The sequence below is a fragment of the Pinus tabuliformis genome, chromosome 2_1 (assembly GCF_031772625.1).
Source record: "Pinus tabuliformis cultivar Carrire ecotype Pingquan chromosome 2_1, CPIR1, whole genome shotgun sequence".
Classification (NCBI taxonomy): Eukaryota; Viridiplantae; Streptophyta; class Pinopsida; order Pinales; family Pinaceae; genus Pinus; species Pinus tabuliformis.
In genome coordinates this window covers 615,029,635-615,049,600 of record NC_142299.1, presented here as the reverse complement: position 1 = coordinate 615,049,600, position 19,966 = coordinate 615,029,635, and the positions used below count along the sequence as shown (strand labels likewise).

The 19,966-nt window shown below is 36.0% G+C and overlaps 1 pseudogene; it reads left to right on the top strand.

Moving 5' to 3' along the window:
* LOC149202020 (protein CHROMATIN REMODELING 20-like) overlaps positions 1-19,966 on the top strand; it is a 95,816-nt pseudogene that overhangs the window by 58,128 nt on the left and 17,722 nt on the right.

The following is a 19,966-nucleotide window of genomic DNA, read 5'->3' as shown; positions in this document are numbered from 1 at the left end:
TCTTGCTCCAATTATATGCAGGAAATAATTTATTGCATCTTGCAGGGTTGGTTCAAAAGTGGAAATCTCATCATCAATTGTTATTGTTCTTACTATCACCTGTGGCCCTTCATCTTCAAGGTATTTCTAAATATTTTCCCAAGAAGAGTGGTTTGAGTCTCTAGTATAGACGGTGTCGTAGAAAATCCCTTCTCCTGGAAGCTTTTCATCAACTATTTCTATGTACAATCTTGCAGGTTTTTGCACAGGAGCTTTCTTCTTTGCCTTAGTTTTCTTCATTTTGTCTTAGTGACAAGATTCAAAACTTTCCTGTAAGTAGAGTAGAGAAAATTAGCAAAACAGAGTTTGAAATAGAAAACAACAAATGAAATGGTAAAAATAATGGTGTAAAACTCATTAAATAAACTAATTCTAACAATGAATGTGCCAACACAGACCATTAATAAAGTGTTAAATTGATTGGATGGGGAGGAGATGGGAAGCCACATGATAGATGCAAAATAATAACCGAGGAGCTTAAATCTCATGTTCATAATTTGGAATTAATTATGTCTCCGGGATTCCGAGTCTTCGAGAATTTGGGTAATAGGGGAGTGTAAGTGAAGTGAAATCCCATATGGGAAAATCTCATAATGGAATAATAAAAATCTCTAGGGATATAAGGCGTGGGATAAATAAATGAGAGAAAGGAAAACTTGGAATCCTCGATACTTGTAAGTTTTATGAATTGAGAATTAAAATATGTCACCGGTTTCTGGGTAGTAGGGATATTGAAGCGGAAAAGGGGACACATATCGTAAAATAAAACTAAAACATAAAACAATTGGGAATGTGGGCCAACATTATTAGGGTGACGTGGAACCTAGTACCTAGATGCCTGTAAGGTTCTATAATAGGAATTTTAAAAAATGTTACGGGCTTCTAGGGTAAGCGGGATTAAAAGAACTAAGTGGTGAAAGCATAGCATTTTCCATTATAATGGAATATTGGTGCAAGATGAAAATGTGGTCCAACTCTCCTAAGTGTACCATTCAAGAAAATATGATGTAATCCTGGGAATCTACATTCCCATAAGTTATTTTTAGTATTTAATCTCATAAAAGTTATGGGATTTTGGGGTTCCACAATAACCAAGAAATTTAGAGATTTAACGCTACTCGGAAGATTTTATGAGTTATGTTAAGGTTGCGGTGGTTCTTTATTAAATGCGATTTTATTATTAAAAATCTTAAATAAGGCTCTAAGTGTTTGTAAACCATAAAAATAAATATTTAGAGTAATAAAGGGTCCCCATTATTATTATGCACAAAAATTAATGGGGAATTTTTGTTTTCTACAATAATTGGCAATGCACTAGGCAAAACTATTAACTTTGTAATGAATATACAAAATTTTAAAAAGATAAAGGAATCAATTTTAGACCATATAAGAATGCTAGAATTCAAATTTTCCTTTAAAAGTCTCCTTGATAAGACAAGTCAAGAAAAAGAATCATTATTTGTGAACTCGTAAGTATTTTCCCCATAAATTTCTTAGTAATAAGAAAGCATGTTTTAGCAACAATAGATCTTTAAGTGTCGGCCATCTTTGAGAATCAAAGTAATCAATAGAGTTTAGCATTAGAAATAAACTTCAATACCATAGGTAGAGCAATTGTCACCAGCAGGTGTCCATAGCCTCAATAGGGTTACCTTTTAATCTTGGAAATTCCAGTATCCCATCCATCAGTAACACTTTAGAGCAATTATGTTTGAGACCATTTTTATATTTGGAGTTTAAGTGAATTGAAAGACAATGTCCTCGCTTGGTGACCAGATGTTGACAATGCTATTCACAAGACCTAACAGGAGTGAATAAGTCAGCGTGTGATGAGACCTCTTGTACTATAGTCATATGGATACAACCTGGCATTACCCTATCTTGGTGACCAGATATGGTAATGTCACTACTATTAGAACCCATGATCATGGTAGGTCGACTCATGATGAGACCTCCTATCTTTCAATTATTTTATATTTTTTAATTACACTCTAAAACATTTAATTAATGGATGGGGAGGCAAATCCACTCCTTAAAAGATGGGATGGTGGAAAAAAATTTAGATAGCTAATCTCTATATGATTGGCTTTATATCTCAGAAGCTGATTGGTTTTAGTTTATTGAAAGGCATAATTTGACTCTTAAAAACTTTGGGGTTAAAAATAGTTCACAAAAATAATGATAAGAAACCCATATTGAACTTATAATTAAGGATTCAATTATTTAGGAAACCTAAATATAAGCATATTTATATCATCTTAATGATGTTTCCTTGAAAGATAAAACTTTGTATATAAATAATAGAGAGTTATAGTTAGCCCAAACACAAATCCAAAAGTAATGGTATTGAACTTACAAGATTAAGACAAAGGCATGAAAGAAAAAGTATTCTTGAAAGGATAATCTAATGAAACACACCGGATTGTACATGTGATTATTTACATATTTACAAAATTCATATTAACCTTTGACGAAAAATATTTTTCCAGGATCAACCCATTCACAGGAGAAGATTATTTTCTTCCGTGAAGATCTTGTGAAATAAAGGTGGATGGACCGAGTTGTTCTACAATTTAAAATGGTCCTAGCCACAATATTTGAAATTTAGTATGTTTTCCCTTCTCCTCATGGGATTTGTCCCATTTCAATACTAAGTCGCCAACTTGAAAAGACTTGCTACCAAATGAACTAGTATCAAACCAAGATTTGACAGTCTTCTGGTGTTTGGCATATGTTTGATTTTCTTTTTCCTTTTCTTCTTCTAGCTTAAGTATTTGGGACAATATTTGTTGCAGAGATGAGCATGGTTGTTCTTCAATTTCCTAGACTAAAGCTAGGGAAGGCAAAGCAACATTAGGGGGGAGAACTACTTATTTTCCATAAACCAAGAAGTGGGGTGATGCATCTATTGATGCTTTATAGGTTATTCTATCTGCCCAAATAGTAAAAAAGTAGGGCCTTATGCCAATTCCTTTGGTTATCATCAATGGTTCATTTAATAGTTCTTAAGAGGTTTTTATTTGTTGATTCTTCTAATTCATTTCCATAGGTGTAGTAATTTGCAGAACATTTAATTTTAAAGCCTCTTTTTAATGAAAATTTAGTTAGTAAATTACCAAACAAATGTGAGGCATTATCAAATATTAAAGCGCTTGGAAGACCAAACTGGGTAATGATATGTTGATCAATAAAATCAATTACTTGTTACGAATTGACAACTTTTCCTCCACCCACTTTATGAAGTAGTTTGTGGTTATAAGGATATACTTGTGTTTCTTATATGAGTGAGGAACAATCTCACCTTTAATATCTAGTCCCCATTTATCAAACGGATATTCAATGTTTAATGGTTATAGCGGTAAGGCGACCTTCCTCTATTTTCCTAAAGTTTGGACTTTGTGTACAGTTGTATCACCTCCATAGTGTCCACCATCTAGACCATCGTGCATTTTCTATAAAACCCTGTGAGCTTCAAATTTCTCTAGGCATCTAAGAAAAAAAAAGTAATAATTTCTATGAAATAAAATACCATTCACAAGTTTATACTGGTTTTATTTCAGTCTCACGATTCTCTTCTTCTTAGGTTCTATTTCTACTAGTGCATAACCATGAGTTAGATAAAAAATGAGGTCTGCATATTGAGAATCTGAGTTTATTAGGAATACCTCTTGTATCTCTTGATTTTCACCTAAGTCGTCTTTTGATGAAGATTCGTTTGAGCCAGCGACTAATTTACACAATCCTTCACCTCAGACAATTTTGGCAGGTCTAATCTTTAACTCATATTCTTACAGGGTTGTGACCCAATTCTTTTTTCTCTAATCTCTTTATGGACTAGCAATTGTCTCACTAATGGGAATGGTACAATTACCATTGTATGTGATTTTAGTAGGAAGGGTATAAAGTGTTTAATTGACTTGTAAACAAAAAAATTATTGTTTTTCAACTTCTGAATAGTTTAATTATGCCCCCTGTAATGTTGACCTGTTAAATGCGATAGGGACTTTTTCTCCTTCATCATTATTTTGAGTTAGGACAACTGCATAAGTATGCTCAGAAGCAAAGGTATATAAAATCAAATCTTTTGAATAGTCAGGTGAAGACAACAAAGGATCCCGAATGATAGCTTACTTGATTGATTCAAAAGCATTTATTTCAGTTGTACCCCATTTATAAATTGTATTTTTCATAATCATATTCTGTAATGGCATGAGAATTTGAGAAAAATTTGGGAAAAAATGCTTGGAAAAATTAAATTGTCCTAGGAATGACTGCATTGAATTTTTTTTGTGGGGTAATGAAAATTCAAAATAGCTTTTATTCTATCAAGATCAATGGTGATACCTTATTTTGAAACAATGAATCCAATAACTTTCCTTCTGTCAAAGAAAATAATGATTTCCTAGGGTTCAGAGAAATACCATATTTTCTGCTCCTTTTAAAGATTTGTTTAAGGTCATGTAGATGATTACCTCTTTTTTTAGAATAGATGGTAATATAATCCAGGTCAATAATCATTGATTTGTTGACAAGACCCCTGAAGGCCATATCCATAGCTCTCTGAAAAGTAGCTCCAACATTAATTAAATCGAAGGGAATCTTTGGATAGGTGTCTGTTCCCCATTTGGTTCTAAACATAGTCTTCAAACTATCTGTAGGGTGTAATAAATATAATTATATCCAGAAAAACCATCTAGGAAAGACATCAACATTGAACCTTCTACTAATTGTATAATTTGTTCCATGGGTGGAAATGGAAAGTTTCCTTTCTTAGATGTTATGTTCATATTTCTAAAGTCTATACAAATTCTGATATCACCATTCTTCTTTCTGACTAGGACAAGGTTTGATACCCATTTAGAATGTATAACAGGAAATATTATTTTGGCCTTGAGTAATTTGTTAAGCTCAGCTTTGATTTGAGACCCAAGGTTTGGATAAATTTTCCTAAGTTTCTGCTGGACAGGCTTGACATCAGGAAAGATAGGTATTGTATGTTGAATTATTGAAGTATCATACATTTTTAATTCATCGTAGTTCCATGAAAAGTTATCTTTGTATCTTCTGAGTAGATATATGAAGTTAAGTCTTTCATCCGAGGAAAAACCTAGTCCTGGATTAATATTTTGAGCTTTTCTTATGAACCTAGATTGGTGACCTCAAAAATTAAGGTAGAACTTTGAGTTTTACAGTTGTTTGTATGTTTAAATTTATCTTTTAAGTCATAAATATCCCCCAACTTAAATACCAAGTTAAGGAATGCATTTTCAATTTTATCTTGACCAGAAGATTTGTTAAGTTATTTATCATGCATGTCCTCGTCTACAATTTGATCATCATAGGTCCCTTCAGATGTGAGAAAACTTATAATATCAACATCATCACTAAACACTCTCTAGTTGGTGATATTATCAGGAATATAGGGTTGAAGAATCAACTCAATTGAAAATTAATCAAGACTAAAGTCCTTTGATGGAAAGAGATTAGATGCAACATTGGCTAATAAGTCAGTACTATCATTTTCTATCCTGGTAATAGGGGAGATATTGAAAGCTAAAAAGTGTGATGTTATTAGAGACATAGTGAATGTTATTTTGTACCTACTTAATGACTATTTCATAATCCCCAAAGACTTTTACGTATTTACCGTCAAGACTATAACAACCCTGGTGAAAATTCCATGTAAAATATATATAAGGCCACAGTGATATGACATGTATTCCAAGTTGATTGGTGGGGGAAACATCCTAATGGGTGTTGATTCAGTTTATTATGACTAAGGAAATTGGAAAAGGCAATGGCTAAGGTTTTGGAAAGGCATAAGGCATTAATTGGAATTTTTATTTACGGAAAAGAATGGAAGGTGAAAGGTGAAAGCTTGCATGTGAGGAGGAAAATGAAGGAAAATAATGGGAAATGAAGAAAACAGAGGCCTCATTAATAAAAAGGCTTCTGACGATTTGTGGGCAAGACTTGGTCAATTCATTTTTGGAGCTCTCTCATTATTCTCCCTCTCTCTCATACTCTTGGAGACTTAGAGTTTTCTTGGGGCAGTCTTGGAGGGTGTGGCATGCTTGGATTTCTGGAGAAAGAAGGCAAAGGAAGAGCAGGAAAGTACAACAGGCCATCAGGATCAATAGCTAGAGAAGTTTTGCTTGCAGATAACAAGTTTCATGTACGTCTTCCTCACTAGTTTTGTCATGCATGTGGTTTCTTGGTTATGATTTATCACTAGCATGGAGGATTGCCTAGATTGACAGTGGATTTTCCTAGCCTTGCCATTTCTTGGATAGCCATGGAGATTGTGGGTTTATTTCCTTGTTTTGTTTTGGTTATTTCTCATGTTTCCTTAGCTTGGGTTGAGTTATTAGTTCCTAGAATCCTTGGTTGGACAAACACTCTAGAAGCCCTGTAACGACTTGGGTCGAGTTACTAGTCCTGTATCCTTGGTTGGACAAATGCTTTGGAAAACCTGTAACAACTTGTGTTAAGTTATTAGTCTTGGAAGCCTTGGTTGGACAAATGCTCTGGAAGCCCTTGGTGGGTTGAGTTACTAGTCCTAGAAGCCTTGGTTGGACAACCACTCTAGAAGCCCGACAACAGTTGTGGGTTGAGTTACTAATCCTAGAAGCCTTGGTTGGATAAACACTCTAGAGCACGACAACAACCGTGGATTGAGTTGCTAGTCTTGGGAGTTGGGTTGGAACAAACACTTTAGATCCCTGGAAGGCTTGGATGGAGACTAGTCTGATGATAGTTTTGTGATGTCCAACCGTGAGGTGGAATCATTGTTTGATGGTTTGAGGTGGATGGACTCTGGAAGCCCTGGATGATTTTTGATTGATGTGTTCTATGAGATCCCACATTCATGCTTAGAAAATGGCACAAGTGTGAATTTCTAAAGAGATATTTGGCTCAGCCATTCTACGGTCAGGTGGAACATGGAAGTCCCATCCCAGGTCTGGATTTTGCATCATTAATTAAAGGTAATTTCTCCTTGCATCTATATGAGAATTATGATGGATTATATGTGGTTTATATGGTTGTGATTTCATTGGTATTTTTGTCCCTATTATGTTGGTTATTTACATGCTTTATGACATCATCCATAAGTGGCTCTCATCATGTTCTTACTTGCTATTGAATGATCAATGTATATATGACCTAATGGATGAAATGACATTTAATGTGATAAGGATATAATGCTTCATAGCGAATCTTAGATAAGTATGAGACTCATATGCTCAGATGTGTTATTTACACCTGGAGGTTGCATATTTACTAAGTGTTTGACAAAATTCCTGTCATGGCTAGTAGGGATCCAGTCAAGGTCTTGAACAATTATTTTCTTTAGTAATGTCATTTACATGTTATTTTATTGATTTGAAGAGACAGTTCAATTCTGGGTAGTGATCTGGGCTCCGGGCCTGGAAAAATCGATAAAATCCCAAAGTCGTTGGCATAGTATTGACATTTTTGGTCTCTGATTGCTGGCAATAAAGTTTGTGAGAGCGACTACAGGGTTAAATTCGCATGCATGCCTTGTCATGGGAGCGAATTTGGGTTTAATTCATTGAAATGCTAGGTTAACTCAAGGGTTGGGCACCTAGAGTGGTGGATTAGCTCCCGAGGGCCCTAAATTACCTGAGGGAGGCATGTGTGTTGTGTTTATTTCGATTCCATTTCCTTAAGGTTACCTAAGATGTTGAATCATATCATAGTGGCCTCTCGTTGCATGCTTACCCTGGTTGTCTAGTTGATTGGGTAGATGTGGGAGGCAGTTGTTATAGAGTGGTATCAGAGCATGGTTGCACTCTCCTTGGGTCGTGTGTTGATCATGCTTTCATGTTGGTTGCATATGTGTCCATTATGCAAGTAGTTGATGTGATTGTTTCATTTGCATGGTGTTTATCATGGTTGTAGTGATGTCTCCATGTGAAGGTTGAAGGTGTTGTCGTGGAGTATGTCTTCATGTGTGAATGGTTGATTATGCAGTTGTTATGCATGTATGGTCTTGGTTATAGTTATGCATGAATAGTAGGGAAAACATGCCTTATGAAGTCATTATATGAAATTTAGGTCATCATGGCGATATTGGTTATTATGATGCTAATGTGTTGGCTGAGATAGAACAGGAGATGCAGATCATCATAATGAGGTCGTATCATTAGATTTTGGGATAAGAGCATATCATCATACAGGTATTGTATGTTTGGAATGCAAGTATGTAAGTTAAGGATTTTCATATGCATTAGGTTTATGTAGATGTATTTTGATGTTATGGTTACATTCATGATAGATTTTAGTTGACTAGTGTAGTTATATGCACATGTGTCGGATAGTAGAAAATGATAGTAACCTGTAGGTGTATGCATTTCTATTATTGTTTTATATTAGATAACCTGGTGATTATTTTATATGTTGTTGATGAGTATGTTATAGGTTAAATTGTTGTTGTTATATGACAGTTAGCTTGAAAATTAGGTTATAATATGTTGTCGATGAGCATGATATATGGCTTATGGTCGTTATATTCTAGTAACTTGATGATTAGGGTTATTTCATTAAGACCTTGATGTTATATGTATCATGCTAAATTGGATTGCCTATGCAGATGATTAGGGTTACGAAATTTAGGTATGAGTCGACTTATTGTGTTGCATTGTGTGTTACTAATCTAGACCGATCATACATATGTGATTGTTATGCATAAATAATAAATGCTTATGAGTTTATGATGTGAACATGTTAGTTAGTTAGTGTTATGGATATCGTGATCTTATTTATGTTTGACTTGAGATGTCGTAAAGTTATATCTTGCTAACTAGATTGATTGTGTTGACAAGATAACCTTCCTTGAGGTTCACTAGGGTATGTGTTTTCTTACGTAGTATACATGGTGTTGGATTGTTTAATTATGTCCTCTAATTGATTTATCTAACATGGTATGCTTGCGAGTTGTTTGAATGTTTGATTAATTGCATGATATAAGTATGCGTTCTAATGATCTTTGTTAATATGATTGTACTAATACATATGTGTTGGGATAGTTGATATGTACTTGAGTATAGTAGGTGACAATTGTAGCATTGTGTCTAAGGACTATGAGTTGACTATGAATTATGACATGATTGTTAGTCTTGGTAAAGGTTGATTTCAAACTGATAGATATGATTGCCTTGATATTTGGAACATGTGGTTGACATGTGTGAGTAGTTGCAGGGTAACATGTTAGGTATTAGCGTGACAAGGTAACACTTGATGTGTTTATATAACTAACAATTAGGTGAGGTAAAAATACATTATAAGCATTGATTGCAACAAGGTAAAAAGGGTAAAAGAAAGGAATTGGACAAGAATTCCTTTGGCTATCATTGGAAAACCTAATTCCAAACGAATGAGCGCCTTGCATATAGGGAATCTTCTTAACCTTGTTTTTGTCTGACATTATGTGGATATGTTCTATAGTCATGAACATGTACATAAATAGTATATTAGCATGTCTCTAGTTGCACAAGGATCTGTCAAGGGAATTGGAGTCCCTTGAGAGATGGCATGGACACGTTCAATTGTAAGAAATGTGCTTGACACAACAAGGTAAGGTAACCAGTGTATTGTTATGTTTATTTATGCACTGACAATTATGTAATGATGGCAGTATGATGTAGGGGATTACATGGCAAAGAGATTGCCACGAAATGTTGAAGAAGGCTCAGGTTGAGCTTTCCTTGGGAGCCATGGGGATTGAGTCATGGTGTTTGTTGCTAGTCTTGTGCTTTTGGCCTTTTGGTGCTTTTTTTTGCTTGATTGTGGTTTTGTTTGCATCTAGTGCATGGCTATGCCAATTGGTTTATGGTGTTTTTATTGGTTTCATGGTTTCCTTCTTGGTTGTTTCTTGTCTTGCCTTTTATGTTTTGAGTGTCTTGGGAATTAGTCAGGGAAGAGGAAATTTGATGGAGCTCTGGGAGAGTTGTGTGGCACCCAATAGGTAATGTAAGATTCAGATGAAGCTTTGTGCATGAGGAAGCATGACGGAGGGTAAGACTATGTCAACCAGTTGGACTAGTTGGGTCCATTAGTGTAAATGGATGATGGGAGGATAGGCAGGATAAAGGTAACCAGAAAAGGTAAAGTAAATCGACCTGAGATTTCAGACGGCTTGACTAAGTTGGTAACGATGGTTCTGAATGTTGTGCATGAGTAAAGAAATTTCTCCTAACCTTGACCTTGATATCTAGTATTTATGTTGTGATCATGAGTGCTTTATTCTAATGATTATATGCATATATGTATGTGTGTACATTGTTATCTCACAGGGTCGTCATGGATCATGATTGTTTTATGCTAATATTTATGTATATGTATGTGTGTGTCTATGTATCTATGTCACTGTCTAACAGGGTCATAAGGAATCGTTCCTATGGAGGAATGATTGCTTACGCAAGTAAATGACATGAAGAGGCTTTTGGTCTTAAGAGGAATAAATTGGGAAGAGTAGCCATGAAAAACATATGAGGTCAATATCATGTGGTTATGAGTTGATATTATGTGTTTATATTATGTCTATGTTATGGATAGGTTATACCAAGGGATACATCAGTGAAATGGAAGCAGTGTGGTCTACGACATGCTAGGACAAGCATGGATAAGATGCTGGAAGCAAGGTTGCTTGGTAGAGGTAGTGTGGTTTCAGATGTGTGGTATTATTGTTGTGCATATGTCATACATGTTGTCCATGTTGCATATGTGATGATTGTGTGCATGCAATATTGTTTATATGTATTGTGTGTACATGTTGTTTATGCAATATTATGTACAAGGTGTTAGTACAGATAGTGTTGTATGAATGTTACATATTCAATGCTAGGTATAGATGGTGCTATGTACATTTTGGATATACAGTGTTGTGTAAATGATGGATATATGGTTTTGTATGCACATGGTGCTCTGCGTGTGTTGGATATGTGGTGTTGTATACAAATGATGCTATGTACATGTTGGATATACAGTGCTATGTACATGTGGTGTTGCGTGCATGTTGTACATGTGGTGCTATGTACATATGGTGTGGTGTGCATGATTGTACAAGTGGTGTTGTGTGAATGTGGAATTGTGTACATGTTGTACAAGTGGCACTATGTGTAGGTGGCATTGTGTACATGTCATGCATGTGGAACTATGTACATGTGGTGTTGCATAAATGTTGTGCATGTTGTACTATGTACATGTGGTATTGTGTACACATTGTACAAGTGTTGAGGTGTACATGTGGCATTGTGTACACATTCTGTAGGTGGCGTTGTGTGCATGTGATGTTCTGTACATGTTGTGTAGGTGGTGCGGTGTACAGGTGGTACTGTGTACATGTTGTACATATAGTAGTGGTTCACATGTGGTATTGTGTGCATGTCATACATGTTGTGTTGAGGGCAAGTGGTACTATGTATGTGCATTATGTACATGCATGTATTATGTGGTGTTGTACATCGGGTATAGAGCTATTGTGTTGTGTTGTATTTTGTTATGCACTGGATGTAGGCATATGTATTGTATTGTATACATTGGGTGTAGGTGTATGTGTTGTATTTCAGGTTTAGGTGCATGTATTGCATGGAGTTGTATGTCGTGTGTGGTTGTATGTGTGTGATGCACACTATGTATATGTGCACCTGGTTGAGGAGAAGACACTGGATGTTTGTCGGGTGTTGCAACTGATCTGGTGTGCATACAAAATAAGAGCAAAGGCAGAAGTAAGGATCGATTAAAGGATAAGTATCGGTATATTATTTCAGTCTTATTATGCATGTGATTTACTATTCTGGTATATGATGATTACATGTGAATTATGATTCTAGTTTTTGATGGTTATATGTGATTTATGATTAGAACTATGATGGTTATCTTTTGAGCTAACCTGATGAAATATTTTTATACATGTTGATTGGTCAAGCATGCTAGTTTGACTTGTTGTGACAAGAAGTGAACAGGATTGCAAATGTACCTTATTGATAAGCTACCAATGCGGTATAATGTGAATTTGTTTCAATTTATTTTAAATCTAATGGAACTTATGTGCTTGGTATAGGAATTCATGAAATGCCCGCTTGGGTGATTGAAATCGACTGCAAAAATTTGCAACAAAAGGAATTGGAAAATGCAGTAGTATGCTACTAAAGCATTCAGAAACATGACCATTGTGGGACATTGGTAGCCAATAGTGTCCATTGATTTCCATGAGCAAGCTATGACTGGTATGATGGTTTTGAGGCAAGTATATGACTTGGTTTTTGTATCTTCCATGTGAGGAAGCCTTTCCAAGGGATGAACTGCCCGAGATGGGGGTGCTAGCAGAACTTGGAAGGTGAGTGACTGCATGGAAGGGGTTGACCAGATTTCCTGAGGGAATGTGTAACAGAGAAGGGAAGATGGGGGATGGATTTGTTTTGGTCATTAGCATTATCAGATAGAATCATATGCACATTGGGAGTGCACCCTGGAACAATGAGCTGGTAATTGTTCACTGAGAGGACAAGTGCATAGGATTATAGCGCTTGACATTGGATGCAGTTTGATTGTGGCAGTGGATTCTGGACTTCTTGGGAAGGAGGTGAATCCTAGTCTTACTTGAGGGTGGAGGTATGAGCCTCTAGATTCCCTTATTGCGGATGTAGCCATCGTATCTTTTTATTTGTTGGTTGAGAAAATGTGTATATGTGAATATTATTGTAAATATTGTATCGAGCTGGATTTATAAAGCTCCATAGGCGGTATGGTTATTTGTTGGTTCAGCAAATGTGTATGTGTATATGTGGTTATTGTAAATATTGTAATGAGTTGTGTTATAAAGCTCCAGTAAATGGTATGTTTGTCGTGTTTTAGCAAATGGTCATTGTACATACTGCAATGAGTTGTGTTATAAAGCTCCATGGGCAATATGTTTTGTTTTCAGCAGTCTTGTTGCTTATAAGTGTCACTGAACACCAAGGATGGTGTTCCCCCAAGGGGGAGGGTTCTGTAAGAACACTGGTGAAAATTCCATGTACAAATATATATATAAGGCCATGTATTCCAAGATGAATAGTGGGGGAAACATCCTAATGGGTGTTGATTCGGTTTATTATGCCTAAGGAAATTGGAAAAGGCAATGGCTAAGTTTTTGGAAAGGTAAGAGCCATTAATTGGCATTTTTATTTATGAAAATAATGGAAATTAGGAGAAATGGAAGGTGAAAGGTCACAGGTTGCATGTGAGGAGGAAAATGAAGGAAAATAATGGAAAATGAAGAAAATAGAGGCCTCATTAATAAAAAGGCTTTTTGAGGATAAGAGGGAAAGACTTGGTCAGTTCAGTTTTGTAGCTCTCTTATTATTCTCTCTCTCTCTCATACTCTTCGAGACTTGGAGTTTTCTTGGAGCACTCTTGGAGGGTGTGGCATGCTTGGATTTCTGGAGCAAGAAGGAAAAGGAAGAAAGCGCAAGAGGGCATCGGGATTAGCAGCTACAATAGTTTTTCTTGCAGGTACTGAGTTGCATGTATGTCTTCCTCACTAGTTTTGGCATGCATGTGGTTTCTTTGTTATGATTTGTCACTGGTATGGAGGATTTCCTAGATTGATAATGGATTTTCATAGCCTTGCCATTTCTTAGATAGCCATGGATATTGTGGATTTATTTCCTTGTTTTGTTTTGGTTGGTTCTCATGTCTCCTTAGCTTGGGTTGAGTTATTAGCTCCAGGAAACCTTGGTTGGAAAAACGGTTGGAAGCCATATAATTGTTTGGGTTGGGTTACTAGTCATGTAGCCTTTGTTGGACAAATCCTATGGAATCCCTATAACAACTTGGGTTGAGTTATTAGTCCTGGAAGCCTTGGTTGGACAAACACTCTAGAAGCGCTTGGTGGGTTGAGTTAGTAGTCTTGGAAGCCTTGGTTGGAAAAATGCTATGAAAGCCCGACAGCAGTTGTGGGTTGAGTTACTAGTCCTAGAAGTCTTGTTTGGACAAATGATCTAGAGACTGACAACAGTCCTGAGTTGAGTTACTATTCCTCGGAGCCAAGTTGGAACAAACACTCTGGATCCATGGAAGGTTTGGATAGAGACCGATATGATGATGGTTTTGTGATGTCCAACCTTGAGGTGGAATCGTTGTTTGATGGGTTGAGGTGGATGGCCTCTGAAAGCCCTGGATTAGTTTTGATTGATATGTTATATGAGATCTCACACTCATGCTTGGAATATGGCACGAGGGTGAATGGATGAAGAGAGATTTGGCTCAGTGATTATATGCTCTGGTGGAACGTGGAAGTCCCATCTCGAGTTTGGATTTTGCATCATTAATGAAAAGTTATTTCTCCTTGTATCTCTATGATCATTATGATGGATTATTTGTGGTTTATATGGTTGTGATTTCATTGGAATTTTTGTCGTTGTTATGTTGGTTATTTACATCTTTTATGATAGCAGCCATAAGTGGCTCTCATCATGTTCTTACTTGTTATTGAATGATCAATGTATCTATGACCTCATGGATGAAATGACAGATAATGTGATAAGGAGATAATGCTTCATAATGAATCTCAGATAAGTATGAGACCCCTATGCTCATATTTTTTATTTACACCTATAGGATGCATATTTACTAAGTGTTTGACAAAATTCCTATCCTGGCTAGTAGGGGTCGAGTCAAGGTCTTGAAAAAGTATTTTCTTTAGTACTGTCCTTTCCATGTTATTTTACCGATTTTAAGTGATAGTTAAATTTTGGTCTGTGACCTGGGCTTTGGGCCTGAAAACGTGGCTCAAATCCCAGATTCATTGGCATAGCACTGATAGTTTTGGTCTTTAGTCACTGGCAAGCAAGCCTGGGAGAGAGGCTATAGGGTTACAGTCGCATGCATGCCTTGTCATGGGAGTGATTTTGAGTTTAATTCATTTAAATGCTAGGTTAACTCAGGGGTTGGGCACCTGGAGTGGTGGATTAGCTCCTGGGGGTCCTAAAGTACCTGAGGGAGGCCTATGTGTTTTTTTTCTGTCGATTCCATTTCTCTAAGGTTACCTAGAAGGTTGAATCATATCATAGTGGCCTCTCATCGCATGTTTACCTTGGTTGGCCGGTTGCTTAGGTAGATTTTGAGGAGGGTTTTACAAAGACATATTTCTCTATTGATTCCTTGTACTAGTGCTTTGTATTCTGCCACATTGTTAGTGTATTCAAACTCAAGTCTGTAGGTTAACATGTTTTTTTCATTTTTTGGACTTACTAGAATACAACTAGCTCCTGCACCATCGTTAGACTTTTATCCATCAAAATAAAATGTCCAAAATAAATTATTTACAGGATTATCTACAAAATAATCCACAATATTTACACATTTGGATTAATTTGTTTGTGAGAAATTTTAAAATTTGGGAAGACACATATTTATCAGGATGAGGTGAGATCAAGGTACGAAAATTATGAAAGAAAGATTCTGAAGAATAACTACCCATAATATTGTTCATGAAGGAAACATGTTTGTTTTCCTGATCAAGGTCGATTACTATGTACTTCATATGTTCTTCTCTTTCAATCCTAATTTGATTTGGTTTTCCATTTTGAGGAAACCAAAGATGAGACCAATCAGTGGAAAAATAACCATTAAGCTTCTCTGACCAATCTCTACTTAATATGAGGCAATAAACTTTTGGGATATCAGCAACCAAAATATCAATTATTTTGAAAACATTAGGATTAGATGAGGTTCTGATTAAAAAACCATTCATTTTTCCTAGAACCCTAACCTTTGTTCTATCAATTTGGACTATTTGGGTAGTGTATTTTTGAGGCCTCATGTTTAACCTTAGGCATATTGAATAGGGCATGATATTTGATGAAGCTCTTGAATCTACTAGACAATTATGAACATTTTTGTTAAATATTTCAAAGGTTAGGGGAAAAGGAGGAGTATGTGAATTTGATCTATCTCGAATAAGCACAACATCTGATGAATCAATCTTGTCTCTAGATGAAATGGAAGCCTTTGAATTTGGACCCTTGGTTGTTACAACAATTGAAGGTAATGAAGCCCCAAGGGCTAGCTCAACTAGTTGAGTCCCTGTTGTTAAGTACCTCTCCAATTGAAAGGTCACAGGGTCAATTCTCCTCGATGCCCTTGGGGTTAGGCCTTGCTAGTCTAGCTAAAGGGCTTTAAAAGATTCCCTTCAGGGTTGATCTGCCTAGATTTTTTGTGGATGTAATAGCCACCCATGAACCACCTCTAAAAAAAAAAAATTGAAGGTAATGAAGAAGTTGGAACTGCAAAGCATGAAGCAAAAGTTTCTACTATTTTTTTAATTTGTTGACTTCATAGAGTTAAATATTGGCCTTCGTTTCCTTCCTATATTCGGAAATATTATATTCAATATTATCAGATACTATCAATGTCTTAGAAGAAGGTGAAGCTAAGAAAGATGATTTAGGAGTAGAATAAAATTTAGTAGTTTGAACAAAGGTTTTCTTAGGCATACCTTTATCAGTTGGAGAATCACTTGTAGTTTTATAGCCTTTTGAGGATGCATCTGTAGATTCTTTGCTTATGGTTGTGATATGCATGGATTCCTCTTCTTCTTCATCTGAGATAGGTAAAATATAATCCCATAGACTGTTTTCCTCAGATAATTATTCTTCTTCAGTATCTTCTTATACATATTATACTTCTTATTCCTCTTCTTCCTCATCATCATCATCAATAACTGATATTTATGAAAGTGGTTGAGAAAGTGGTGTAGCTAGTTGAGTGCATATGATAGGTTTAAAGGATCTTCTTGAAGAAGAACTTTCTGCAACTTGCTTGCTTAATTTGACCATTTCATTAGAGAGTGTTTTAAGGAATTTTTTTAGGCCTTCCATATCATAAGGATATTTGGTAGTTTTCTTTTTAGGATCCTCTTTAAATGTTACTATTATGAAACCAGCTCACAAAAAGATAGAAAATATAGATGAATGCCTTAGAAATAAGCCTCTTCGAGGGGGCAACCTCCTTTACATTACACAAATGAACAATTCTTGGATGATTCAAATGACAAAACCTCCTATCTACATATAGGAGTCTAAGGGGTCACAATATAACCAAGCTGACCTAACAATAATAATACAAAGGCACAAAAATAACAATAGAGGGATTCTATGGGGCACAATAATGACAATAAGGGATACAATGACAATATTAATGGGGGAATCACTAATATTATAGGGACCTAACATGACCCTCTCCTTCAAAAAAGTGTTGTCCTCAATGCTTGAGTAGTTCTAGATGCTTTTGTACAAAATTCTCATCCTCCCATGTGGAATCTTCAACGGGTAAGTTCTTCCACTTGATGAGATACTCTGAAATTGATCGATTTTGTAGCTGTGGAGTTCTTGTTTCTTTGACTGCTTCAGGTTCAAATATGATTTTTTGTTCCTCATCAAGTTCTTGCAATATTGTTTGAACTGGAAGCTTGTCACCTATAACCTTATTTAAACATGAAACATGGAAAACTGGGTGCACCTGGGAAGCTGCAGGAAGCTCCAATTTGTATGCCATAGTACCTATCTTTTGCAGCACCTTGTACTAACCATAATACTTTGGTGATAATTTATTATCCTTCTTAGTTTGCTTGAGGGACATTTGTTTATATGGTTGTATCCGTAGGAATACCCAATCACCTACATCAAAACTTCTTTCGCTGTGATGTTGATCTGCATGTTGTTTCATTCTATTCTGCGCCAAGGTGAGCTTATCCTTTAAGAGTTGGAGAACTTGTTGTTGATGCTCGATGTGATCTTCCACTGCTTGAACCTTAGAATTTTCTCTTAAATATGATGTGATGGATGGTGGATGATATCCATCAAGTGCCATAAATTGGGTCATTTTTGTTGCAATATGGAAGGAAGTGTTATACCACCATTCAGCCATAGGCAACCATTTGACCCATTGTGCCTGTTTATCAGATACAAAGAAATGAAGATATTCTTCCAAACATTTGTTTACTATCTCAGTTTTCCCATCAAATTGAGGATGATAAGATGAGCTATGAGCTAACTGAGTACCAAGACAAGAAAATAATTCTATCCAAAAATTTCCAGTGAAAATGGGATCTCTGTCACTTACAATAATCTTTGGGTTTCCATGTAGCTTTTGAATTGTTTCCATAAATGTAGTAGAAACTGTACTCGCTTTAAATGGATGAGATAATGCACAAAAGTGTGCATACTTAGTAATTTTTTCAACTACCACCATGATAACACTCTTTCCTTCGAACTTGGGTAAACCTGTGATAAAATCCATTGAAACCTCCTCTCAATGTTGGCTTGGAATGGATAAAGGTTGTAATAGTCCCGGGGTATTAATTGTTTCAAATTTATTTTGTTGGAAAACCAAACATTCCGCCACAAACTTTTGAATATCCGATTTAAGGCCATCCCAAAAAAAATCCTTCTTAACCCTGTGGTAGGTTTTTAGAAATCCTGAGTGCACTACTAAGGGAAAGGTGTGCAATTCCCTAAGAATCTTTTGTTTGAGTTGGGAATTCTTACATAGGTATAACTGATCCTTGTACCATAACGAATCATTTTTCCAGCTAAATTTATCAAATGTACTTGGATCTTGTTGTATCTTTTGAATGAGTGCCCACACTTCCTCGTCATTCTTCCATTCATCCCTTGCTTCATTTATCCAATCTGGTTGGATAATAGAAATGGCGCAAAGAAATGCTTCCACATCCTCATCCTTTCTTGTGAGTGCATCTGCCACAACATTTTGCTTCCCTTTTTTGTAGATGATTTCAAAGTCATAACCCAACATCTTTGTGACCCATTTTTGTTGCTCCTCTGAACATAATCTTTGTTTTGAAAAGTATTTAAGAATATCATTATCTGTTTTTACCTTGAAGTGTCTTCCCATTAGGTAGGGTCACCATTTCTTAAGTGCATGTAGTATTGCCAACATTTCCTTCTCATAGATAGCTTTTTGTAAATAATTTCCTTTGATTGGACGACTTTCGAAAGTAATGGGTCTTTCTTCTTCCATTAAAACAGCACCAATTCCATTTTGTGAGGCATCACATTCCACTATAAAGGTTTTTGTGAAGTCTGGTGTAGCTAAGACTCGTGCTTGACACATTGCCTCTTTAAGATGTTCAAAGGCCTTCGTTTCTTCTGGAGTCCATGAAAATGCATCTTTCTTCAATAATGTTGTTAGAGGTGCTGCTATTCTCCCATAATTCTTAACAAACTTGCGATAATACCCTCTCAACCCGAGAAATCCTCGTAGATGCTTTATGGATGTGGTGATTTTCCATTCCTTGATGGTTTTAATTTTGCTAGGGTCTACCTTGACACCTTCATGAGATACAATATGATCCAGATATTCCACATCTTATACTCCAAAGAAACATTTGGAGATTTTTTCATATAATTGTTTCTCCTCCAATAGTTTGAGCACCATGTCAACATGTTGGACATGATCCTTCCAAGACTTGTTGTAGATTATTATATCATCAAAAAAAACTAACCCAAATTTTCTAAGGAAGGGTTTGAAAATGGAATTCATCAAACCTTGAAATGTAGAAGGTGCATTAGTAAGGCCAAAAGGCATGACCAAAAATTCATAATGACCCTCATGAGTTCTAAATGTTGTTTTTGGAATGTCTTCAGTCTTATTTTGATTTGATGATATCCTGAATGAAGATCCAACTTGGTGAAGTAGATTGATCCAGGCAATTCATCCAATAATTCATCAATGACAGGAATGGGAAATTTATCTTTAATAGTGAGCTTGTTGAGCTCCCTATAATCTGGACACATGCACCATGATCCATCCTTCTTGTGAACCAATACTACTAGAGCAGAGAAAGAACTTTGACTAGGTTGAATTATACCGGCCTCTAGCATTTCTGCAACCATACATT